An 11755-nucleotide genomic window follows, 5' to 3' on the forward strand; every position below is an offset into this window, starting at 1 on the left:
AGTGCCGTAGCATAGCTTATCTATGTCTTAAAAACCTGACAGTACAAAATCCATAGACATAGTATATACAACTAGTTATAGACGCGCCACCGAGCGACCGGGGGTAAGAGAAAGAATATTCATATAAAATTTGGGCAACATAGGATTTTTTCTCTTTCACTCTTATAAATTTCGGTATTTCGCCATCGCCTCCTACCTATGATGCCACCCGGTCTGTAATAAGGACAAAGCATGGCACTATTTTCTCTTTCCTCCTATAGGAATCGCAATAAGACTATCTTTCTCTATCAAAGAGTGTCAGGCCCTTGACAAAATCCTAATTCCCAAATTTAATTGCACTGAAAAAAGAAAAGCATATTTCATTGTTTATCTGTTTTTGTTTCGTTGGCTCGTCAAATTTGCCGCGAATTAACATTTTCCATTTCATAAAAGACTAAATGTAGCATTGTTATCCAAAAGGACCTTATTGCGGTAGCCGTTTACGCTATTTTCAACGTTATTTCAATGCGTAATTATAAGATTTAAAAAAAAGCGCCTATGGCAATAGGGTCGATTTTTCTTTGATAAAAATGATTTGATTGCCTGGATTTGATAAAAAATAATTATTAAATAATAAACGCTTGTAGAAGTATTTACAATCTTGTGAAAGATTTTGGACTGAATTTTGTACGCTGTTATTGTTATATTTATTGTAGATGGTAGGGTTAAACTAACTTAATCTAAAATTAACAGGAATTTAATAGTATTCAAAATATTATTATAATAATCATTGTTATCATCTATAGTAAAGTTGCCATCAGATATATCGGAGCGGCCGAGGTGCTCACAAATATCTGAACACGCCTCTATTGTCAAGGCGTTAGAATATGTGTTCAGATATTTTGAACATCTCGGCCATTGCGATATATCTGATGGCGACTGTACAATATAAATATAGATGTTATTACTTTGTCCGAGTGTATTTCCTAGTTTTATTTACAAGGAATTAATTTCAGTTGACGAATTAACCGGTAGATGTCGCAGTGCCATGCGTGAAAAATTCTAGTTCGCGCTGTTAAGATTTTTCCGGAAAACATGACCTCTGGCTGGTATAGTCGTTCGATTTGTAGCTGGCCCCGGACGGCTCATCCTTTGTCTATTGTTAAGTAAAACCGCACGTGCTACTTCCTGCATAAAAAATGGTTCAGTCACTTTAACCGGTTATTGAATTACAACTGCTATGGAAATTGCAATAAGATTCAAAACGAACGAATGGAAAAATAATTTGCGACTTTGTATGGTCCCTCTACGGTTACTGAGTGCCGGCGAGTCGAACGCTGCAGAACCAGTCTGAAATGTGTCATCAAGATGCGTAACAAAGGCGCGTTATCGGACAGCGCACCTACACTGGTTTTTTGAGCGTTGAACTAGCCCGCGCTCAGGTGCCAATTAGGATTACACGACCTTTTTTTTGCAGGTAGTGGCACATGCGGTTTTACTTTAACTATAGACAAAGGATTAGCCGTTCGAACTACTATACATAACATAAGATTGTCTAGCTTTTATATTAAGTATAAAACACTTGATTTATTCAGTTCATTACGTTAATGTTTAGTCAATCTTGTTATTATTTTTAAAACCGGCCTACATAAAGGGGCCCACTGACTATCAGTTCGCCGGACAATATCGGCCTGTCAGTTAGAACAAAAATTTGACAGTTCCGAACAACTGACAGGCCGATATCGTCCGGCGGACTGATAGTCTGTGGGCACCTTAAGAGGTTGCATATGGCGATGAAAATTTTAAGACTTTTTAAAAGATACAACATAAAGTAAACATGCTGAAAATCGAGGAAATATACTGACAGACTAAATAAACATAGACACCGCAGTAAGCGTTTATAAAGAGCGTGAGGTCACCACAACATGCAATTTTTTTAATACCACATCGGCGGCAAATAAGCATACGGCCCGCCTGATGGTAAGCAGTCACCGTAGCCTATGGACGCCTGCAACTCCAGAGGTGTTACATACGCGTTGTGGATCTTTTAAAAACCTGTACACTCCTTTTTTGGAGAACCCCATACTGTAGACCCTCGGGAAAACCTCGTAAGGGAGTTCATTCCACAGCCGGAGCGTCCGCGGGGAAATTCTTCCTAAGCCGCACAGTACGCGACCATTTAGGTTGTGAGGATGAACACCCTGCCGATGGCAAAATTATTTATAAGGTGACAATTGGATGTTTACTGCAGCTGCATTTATAAATAAATAAATATTAAAGGAAATTCTTACACAGATTGACTAAGTCCTACAGTAAGCTCAAGAAGCATCATCATTCACATACACACACACACACACAAAGCACAGGAAGCTCATTTATGTTACAACATTTGATACGCCGGTAAATTTCCTTATTAAAACGAGTGACAAATTGAACGTTACAATCGCGACAGTAATATGGCAACGAACGTTACCTTCTACCTATTACTATTTTATACTATAACAGCCCCTCTTCATAGCTAGAGTTCAATTTTCGTATGCATTTTAATTAATATGAGTATGGGTCGTTAACGTGTATGAAATTAAAATAAGTGGTGGCGGTGCCATTAACAATGACCCTCTTATACATAAAAATGTAGGTAAGGGTAAAGTTCAATTAATTAATTTTCATCACACTTGCTCGAAAAAGATCTTATTTCATGCAGGTATACTGAAGGACAAACGCATATATTGTTCCCGCGGGAGTTATGAATTGTGAAAAATAAAAGCTATAACTTTTTTTTTTATTCCGTTATTAATTCATACGAACCGAATTCATAATTCAGTCGGTATATTTGAGTTTTACTTTTAAAATACTGACGATTATCATTTATTTTCATTATGTTAAAAATAATTAATTTGATTAATTTAATAGCCGTTTAAAATATTTTTACACTATTTTCAATCGTGGCTGAATGCCGGATAGGTATGTGCCTTCGATACCTAACCTGTCAACGAATGACAATATGGCGGACGAATGTTTGTAATGTTACCGTATGTAAAAATCACTTCGCTTAAAATTTAGTTTTTTCTTCGCAAGTGTGATGAAAAACATTGTGTGTCTGCCGCTGTTGTGCATCTAAAGACCTCGTTTACAAAATTTCACTTACCCCCCTCGTTGCACTAAGTCCTATAATGTATTATATCGTTTTTATAAATAAGCAAGTCATAATGACATTAAGCGAAAGTGCCACCAACCATACACGACCGATTGATCAACGGTAAGCAGCAGATAATCACGAATATTACCGTAAATAAAATTTTACGAATGTCTTAACGATGACAGATATTTCTGACCGAATCTCAGATACGATTAAAAGCTTAGGGAACGTTTACATACTACGTGACCAGTTTAGGGGGAAGGGCGTTTTCAAAATACCATGCTTAGTTCAGGGAAGGCTTTTGTCACGTATTCTCTAAGGAAATCTCGCGTTTTTCCGAGATTTATTCAAATATAACGCGCAGCGTTTAGCGCTTTTGAAAGTCACAGGTGACAATACTGACGCTTTTTTTTTTACTTATTTGCAAAAAATATTTAGTTATAAATATGTTTGAGTTACTACGTTAAAACTATAGGGGTGGGGGGATATATTGGCATATATTTTATTTTATTTTATTTGTGATTATATATAGGTATTGTTTTTGTATATAGAAATTGTAAATGAAATTATTTAATTTGTAAATAGGCATGTTTTATTTAATAATGTAAACAATCAAACACAATGTTTATGAATAAATAAAATGAAATTAATTAAATATAGGTACTACGGGCGGTCACCGAGGGGGTAAAAAAATGGTGAAAAACCGGCCAAGTGCGAGTCGGACTCGCGCACGAAGGGTTCCGTACCATTACGGAAGAAAACATCAAAAAATTCACGTTTGTTGTATTATTCTGTTTTTAGTATTTGTTGTTATAGCGGCAACATGAATACATCATCTGTGAAAATTTCAACTGTCTAGCTATCACGGTTCATGAGATACAGCCTGGTGACAGACGGACAGACGGACAGACGGACAGCGGAGTCTCAGTAATAGGGTCCCATTTTTACCCTTTGGGTACGGAACCCTAAAAATGGGTCACTTAGTATGGACGTAGGTAGTATGTTCCCTTATTCGTCTTGTCGCGCGTTTTTATATTACGCCATTAGAACATATGTACGTGAGCTTTTATGTATGGTGACCATGAGTTGTTTAGGGTGAATTAAATATTTCTTGTTGTTATTGTGTCCCGTCAGCCAGGGGACAATATTAGCACAGTTTGTTAGACGGAATGTTGTATAACGGTCCACAAACGTGCTTATTAACTGTAGCTCAGTGGAAAGGCCTTATATTTATATCTACCACAAAAATGCATGTTTGGTTATTTTAATTACCATAAAATCGGGGTTTTAAGAGTGACCCAGGAGAACGTAACCATGGCAACGAGTGACAAGAAAATGTTGATTCACTCACATTCATTATATTCAGCGTCTTGTTCGGTATAAGGTTGTCTGTGTATCCTAAGATATGCTGCTCAGAAAGAAGATATTCTTTGAAATAAACATCAGAGTACGGTTTTATTCTAATAAATGTAAATTGTATGGGTGGAAATACAGTGGTTATTTCTTTGAAATATATACGAGTATGTTGCATGATGTTCGATTTAAAAAAGATGCATACTTGTATTACGCAAATATGTACCTACATACTTTATTTGTCTGGCGATAGTTTTGATAGTTAACTAATCAACACTTTTTGTTATTTTACACAGAAACAATAAATATGCTTGAATATGGTATATGAACGTTTACGTTTAGTTTCCCCTCTGGGTTGGACGGTCAGATGGCAGTCGCTTTCGTAAAAACTAATGCCTACGCTAATTCTTGAGATTAGTTGCCAAGCGGACCCCAGGCTCCCATGGAGCCGTGGCAAAAATGCCGGGACAACGCGAGGAAGATGATGATGATGGTATATGAACGTTTAGATATTACAAGTTTAGGAAATATTTAGGCATTGAAAATAGAGAGCATCGGTGCGTATAGGTACCTACAATTGATGACGTGTTGACGTTCACAGTCTTTAAAATACTAACGTAGGAAGAAAATAGCAAAAAAACTAAATATGAATCTAGCTTTATACATATTATTATATGATAGTATGCACGATGATTTGATGTTGAATTCGTTTGGTACCAAACTTTCCAGGATCCTAATTCAGATTTAACAACTTGTTAAGATTGTAACTATAAAACTCTCGTGAGACTCAAACATATTAGATTATTTTAAACGGGTCACTCACGTATTATTAAGTCGAATAGCTCGACATGTTTCGGTCCAATTTACGAGGACCATCTTCACGGAGCACCGACACGTCTTCACTGGTCGAAACATGTCGAGCTATTCGACTTAATAAATAAATAAATAAATAAATAATAAATATTATAGGACATTCTTACACAGATTGACCAAGTCCCACGGTAAGCCCAAGGAGGCTTGTGTTATGGGTACTCAGACAACGATATATATAATATATAAATACTTAAATACATAGAAAACACCCATGACTCAGGAACAAATATCTGTGCTCATCACACAAATAAATGCCCTTACCGGGATTCGAACCCAGGACCATCGGCTTCACAGGCAGGGTAACTACCCACTAGGCCAGACCGGTCGTCAAATAATACGTGACGCGACGTTAATAACACGTGAGTGACCCGTTTTAAAATAATCCAATTTGTTAAGATTGTGATCTTATTTTGATACAACCTTTAAACATCGCTCACGCTGTTTGGTGCATACGAAATTATGTGCATGTAAGTTGCGCGCCATAAGACGACCGTCAAGGTCATGTCGAAATCAGATCAAACCGTAACAAGTTATTAAATCGGAATCGGTAGACACCTAAAAACAATTGACGCGCTGAAGCTTTGTTAAGCATGTTATCGAATGTTTGTTCTCAATCTTTTTGCAAACTTTCCCTTAACGATTATCTTTCGCCTCACTACACATAGTCGCAAAATGGTATCGCCTGCGTTTAGAAAACATTTTGCGACTATTCCTAAATACGTGTGTTTTATTGTTATAAACTAGGGCGGAAATCCATTTAGCTCTCTATTAATGTCATTTATAAAAGCCGGCTTTTTAGGGTTCCGCAACCTGAAGGGTAACAGCGGGGTCGCCGTAACTAACCATATTTCGAAGAACGCAGAACCCAGACGGGAGTATAATATGTAGGTACTAAGTTAAATTTACATTAAAATTAACACAATTGAGGTTAACACCACCATTAGCTTTTATAGAGATATGATGGTTGCACCTTTATCATCTATCATATCATTACACCAATCAAATCATTCCTAACTAGAAAGCATGCCTTCAACTAGTCACCGTGAACTTGACTTTCTAGTTAGGAACTATTTCATTGGTTACGGGTGTGGTTAGGCCGGCGGACAATAATAATTTTACTGCATTCTTACGCAGCACTCGCGAACGCGAAACGAAGCGGCGCGGCGCAGTGCAGCGGGCCCACGGTGTTCGCGTTCGCAACGAGATCGCCCACGTAGGACACTTCTATAGGTATCAAAGGATTGATTCACCCCGCACCGCATCGCTTCGCGTCGCGTTCGCGTGTTGTTCGCCTACGTAGAACGCTGCGTTAATGCAAACGAACTATAGTCACTCTCACAATTCCATATACATTATTAGGAAGTTAGGACCACGACAGGAGACGGTAAAAGTGCGACCATTTTAGGCTCTGGTCAACCCAATTACCATCCAAGTTTCATTTAAAAATAAACCGATTATTTGACCCTAGGAAAAGGGTTTGAGCCCGGAACATGCTAATAAACGAATTCCATGATAGGAAACGATATTTGTTATTATCAATAAAGTGATCCATATTGTAATATTGGGGAAAAATAATGCTTTTAGTAGTAAAAGCATTATTTTTCCCCAATATACAATGGCCTTGCTGGGTTAATTTACAATGGAGGATTATGAATACGAAAATATAATAATGTCTTGTTTTCCATGCGGGTCGTTATTGTAACGTCACGATCTCGAACTTTTTCTTATGTCACCTTTTTTTAAATAAAAATAATAAAAGAATCGACCAAATCTGAATATCTCTGACAGTGCGTGCAGTATACATATCTTGTGAGGCGTTGCACAGTCATGTCGTAATAAAAGATAAACTACAAGCGAAATTATGCTTTCATATATTTCAATGTGAAATCACATAAGTAATTATTATAAAACAAATTAAAAAAATATGCGAAAATAACTTTTTATTTTCTAATTTTGTGTTTAAAGCGTTTCCGATACAAACTTTATATTTCTTTTTTTAACCACATTTGCGGATGAATTTTCGGAAACGCTGAAATCGTTTATTATTTAATATTTGAGTGGTTTTGTACGCAGAGTCAAGTCCCTCTTCTAAATGTTCCCAAAACCAACTTTCATATCCTTTTTTACCAACTTTCGGGATGAATCTTTGAAAATGACTTCTTATTTTATAATATTGTGTTTTTACGTTTTATAATAAAATAAGGCGTCAAAAGGCAAATAACTGGACAATAATATCACTGTGGGCGGACAGTTGAGAGCACTCCCCAGTTAATAAGGCCGTATCCCACCACTTACAGTACATACACCGGGTTACGATCGCAAGCTAAAAGACGCAATGACCCGCCATAGCGTTTTAGCGTCGTCATATTCATAATTTTATATGAAACGCAATGAAAATGCTCTTCTGCCGTTAGTGTTTATTAATAATGACTGGGAAATAAATGCTTTATTAAGTGATAATAGAATTACTAGCTTTAGTCTGCGACTTCGTCCACGTTGAAGGTCGCTAATTCTAACAAATACTTTCCTACAATTAAGAATTAAATCGACGATGCTTGTTGGAATTCCTCAAGTAAGTATACTAGTGAATAGGTTTAAGGAAAATTATGTATTACTGGAAAATTGTTAAAAAAACACAAAGCCTAATTTATTACCTACTCGTAATATTCCAAATACTTAACTAAGTTTGAGCTTCTATATATTTTTTTCTACTCTATACAGTAAAACAAACATTTGAACTCAAGATTTTTTACGAGGACCATCTTCACGGAGCACCGACACGTCTTCACTGGTCGAAACATATCGAGCTATTCGACTTAATAATATGTGAGTGACCCGTTTTAAAATAATCCAATTTCTTAAGATTGTGATCTTATTTTGATACAACCTTTAAACATCGCTCACGCTGTTTGGTGCATACGAAATTATGTGCATGTAAGTTGCGCGCCAAAATATAACTCAAGAGTTTTTACCACCACCACATATGAAAGGATAATAAAAATAATTTTATTTGTTGAATATTACCAGTAATCAGAACATAGGTACATATGCCTGTGCGGGACAATATTCCGGGAATTTCACAAATGCATTATCAGAATCAGTTTCAAAGTTACGCAAGTTGAAGTAAGTTTCGTTGTATGAAGTTTGATGGGATCGTAGGTATCGGCTTTACCTTAATTAATGATATTACCTGCTTAAATGTTATCACGTTGGTGTGGTGAAAAAAATTATTAGCCATATAACTGGGTACCAAGACAGAAGATAGACACTAGAATCTACAAAATGGACAGGGCCAGCAAGGAGAAGAGGCAAGGGCAAACCAAAAAAGAAATGGAAAGGAGACATCATCTCAGTAGCAGGCACAGATTGGTTAAAGACAGCCCAAGATATCGATAAATGGAAAAATTTGATTAATTAAAAAAAATGTTTTTAAATGTACCTACTTTATTTAATGAGGAAATAAAAAGCTATTTTATTTATTTAAATTTCAACTGATCTGTGTAACATTTTTAAGTTAGTATTTTCCACGGGTTGGTGTGGTAAAAAAATGTGTTTCACTCGGGAGAAAAATTTCTTTACCTTTCGTACCTTGAAACACTCACAACGCTTAAGATTCCACTTTTAGAACCATAAACGGAGCGAATTTTGAAATCTTTCGCATGCTTGGGTACCAATATTAGTATGAGGGTTAAAGGACAACTTGCCACTTGTAAAAAATTAAACTAGCTATTTTCATGTTACGTCAAATTAAGCATTGTAATCTTTGAATCTATAAATGGCGCTGAACTAATCAAAACTGTCAACCTTCTAACTTCGGCGCGACAACGTGTTTCCTTCCCTATTAATAAATACAGATAAGACAAATGTTGAGTGACTCGGTTCGATACGTTTGACTGTTAGCTCATTACATGGCAACCTTTGGTCTATGGATGGTATAGATTTGGCAGAATTGTTGTAAAAGTGACCGCGTTAAGCTTTAAATAATAGTTCCTAATCTCTCCGGTGGCGCTAGTTAGGCTCTGGGACATGAGTATAACATGAACCATATAAGGCAACAAATAACCCGACCAAATTACGTAGGTTGTTTTTGGTAGTATTTCGGTGTATGGTGGCGCCGCCTAATTACTGTTTTTTGATGGACACTTTTCATACATAGAGATTTGGCTCCTTTATACAGTCTCCATGCTTTGGTCTCTTTTCGATCCGCTGCCGATCTAGTTGACTTTGTTATAAGAAGGTCCGCAACGTTAAGACAGAGTAACAGCAGGTGGACCAAAGTGTTAAAGTATTGGTGGCCGCTTTCGGATGAAAGAAGCGCCTCGCGTCCATTAGCTCGTGAGGTGAACGACATTAGGACAATCGTAGGGCACTTTCTGGATGAGTCTAAGCCAGGACCGGGATAAGTGGCATTCACACAGATAGGCCTATTCTCAGCACTGGGCGACAGGAGGCTAAAATGACGATAACAATGATGAACGTTAAGTAATTCATTACATGAAAGTGATCTGTATCTTTTGATATTGTGCTATTTACCGGTGGTTAGTGAACGTCAAAAAACTGATACTGAGTTTATAATTATATAAAAGGTGTATTCAAAAATGGAATGGTTAAATGTCGCAGAAATGCAAACACTGACTCGGGTTTTACTTATATACCCCCATTAGATATATATTCCTTTATTCATGAAAGTTAGCAAATCGTTGTCCTGTCTTTTTCTGATAAACAATGTCAATATGACAAATAGGGACGAACAATTTATTGCTTGTTAGATTTTAGAAAGAGTACGAATAACATTGATACTAAAAACAATCTCGAATAGCATCTTTTGTACAAGTTTTGACTACTCGTACTGTTACAAAGTGTGTTGTCAACTCTGGAGTTTGGTCGTTAGTTGCTATGTCATTGACAAATTATATAGATACTAGCTTTTGCCCGCGACTTCGTCTGCGTGGAGTTAGTAATTTGCGTAGCTTATTTTTTGCCCAATCTGCTTTTTATCGATTCCCCATACAAACTCCCCCCCCTTTTCCTACCTTAAAGGACGATTTCTGGGATAAAAACTACCCTATGTCCTTCCCCGGGACTCAAACTATCTCTATACCAAATTTCAACTAAATCGGTTCAGCCGTTTAAGCGTTAAGAGGTAACAGACAGACAGACAGACAGACAGACACAGTTTCGCATTATTATACATATATTGGTATATTAGTATAATAGTATATTAGTATGGATACATATTGTAAAACCAATCTTTAAAACCTTTTAACACTCATGCGAGGTATGGGCCTCATTCCTCGAACGATATTAGTCTAATATTATTAGTGTGTTGTCATGGCAACCCATACGATTTGACAGTTCGTGGACTAATAATATTAGTCTAATACCGTTCGAGAAATGGGCCCATGGAGTGTCTGCTCATGAAAGGCCAATTGCGTTGGTGTGGGCACCTTGTGCGTAAGGCACCATCGAGGCTGCCTAAAGCAGTGTTTTACTCTGAGCTAGCCTCAGGTAAACGCAACGCTGGCGGGCAGTATCTGCGCTGCAATGATGTGGTAAAACGCCACCTGTCGGCCACCGGCATATCATGCGAGTCGTGGAAGGAGCTTGTAACTCGGAGATCGGAATGGCGAGCTGCTGTCAATACGGGTCTTGATAACTTGAAGATCTGGACGCCAAACGTCAGCTTCGAAAAACTCATCTGGACAGCTCTATTGGGTTTCGTGCTGCTGGACTTTCAAAACCTGGATTTGCAAGTCACGCTCGCGGCCATGCGCGTGATAGTCAATAAAAAATCCTTTTAAAAATAATAATATAAATAAAATAAAATAAAACGCTTGTCAGGGCGTCGCCGTCGACGGATACGTAGGCGGGAAGGGTTTAATTAACGAGTACTTATCCTGTCTGTTTATTTCGTAGCCAGCAAAAGAAAATAACTAAAAACGTTTGAGTTTGTCTCGGTTTGTCTCAAATAATAAGTTACATTTAATAATTTTCCGGAGTATGAAAATCAAAAAAACTGTAATTATTCATTTATTATTGCATTGCATGGCCCATTGATTCCTCTAAAATATCTTAAGTAATTGTTATAGATGTTACATCTCATACTTACCTATTGTCCAAGCTAAAAGCTTCGCTCTTGTCGTTTACCCTGTCAAAAATGCTGAGGGTAGATAAATAGTTATTTATTTTACAAGGGGGCAAAGTTGTTGTTTAACCTCTCGTGCTAATATTTATACCCGAGCAAGCGAAACATTCCAAAATTGAACCACGAGCCTAGCGAGTGGTTCGAAAAATGGAATCTTGAGCGTCGCGAGGGTTTCAAGGCACGAGGGTTACACAAATTTTGCCACCAAGTGAAACACAACATTTTTCACTACGCGGACACAAGGAAAATACTAACTGTAAAATATC

The sequence above is a fragment of the Cydia strobilella genome, chromosome 2 (assembly GCF_947568885.1).
Source record: "Cydia strobilella chromosome 2, ilCydStro3.1, whole genome shotgun sequence".
Taxonomy (NCBI): domain Eukaryota; kingdom Metazoa; phylum Arthropoda; class Insecta; order Lepidoptera; family Tortricidae; genus Cydia; species Cydia strobilella.